The sequence below is a fragment of the Colobus angolensis genome, unplaced genomic scaffold, assembly GCF_000951035.1.
Source record: "Colobus angolensis palliatus isolate OR3802 unplaced genomic scaffold, Cang.pa_1.0 Scaffold449, whole genome shotgun sequence".
NCBI classification, from domain to species: domain Eukaryota; kingdom Metazoa; phylum Chordata; class Mammalia; order Primates; family Cercopithecidae; genus Colobus; species Colobus angolensis.
Window position 1 is genome coordinate 514,439 of NW_012117921.1, and position 769 is coordinate 515,207.

Below are 769 nucleotides of genomic sequence, written 5' to 3' on the forward strand. Positions count from 1 at the left end.
CACAGGCTCGCCCTCCCCCGGCTGCGGAGACCAACCGGGAGCCGCGCTGCCCCCCGCCCGCTCTCCCTCGACCAGTCCCACCAGCCTCCGGATGCAGCCCCCAGGGACCGAGGGGCCCGAGCGCCCATTTTAGAGCCCGGCAGATGTAGAGCCCAAGACATCCTGTATCTCCAGAGAGAGGCTAGGGGCCCTCTCCCCGCACCCGGGCTGTGGCAGTGGAGGAAACCCGGACCCCTGTAAACCTAGGCGCTTCACAGATGGACTTCGAGGGTCTAACGGCACCCCCTTTTCCCCCAGAACAGAAGGCAAAATCTTGTTGTACATACGTTTCTTCTTGGGAGAGTATTCGTGCATGGCTTTCATTAGAACCCCAAGAGGTCAATCACATTGCCCTTTAGAAGGAGAACCCTAGAAACTCAACATCTTCCTCACACTAAGCTCCCTGGAAGGGCCTGAGATGAGGCCCTTCCCAGCCTCATCCCATCCCTGCCCTGGCCAGGTGCGGGAGGGAGGAGGATGACGCTGGTCTATGCTGACTCTCTGTCTCTCTCCTTTTAACTAGTTGGAGGAGGGCAGAGAGGGAAGGATCGCGTCCTGGAGGAACCCCGGGAGGAATTCTGAAGTAATCTCCTAGAAAAAAAAAAAAAAAATTAAAAAGACTTCTGGGGAAAATCCTTTCTTCGATGGATAAAGCCTTGGCAGTGAGTAGGGGTTGATTAGTCTCTAGACTGGGTGTCCTTCCAGGAGCCTGCAGCTGACCTAGGCTGTC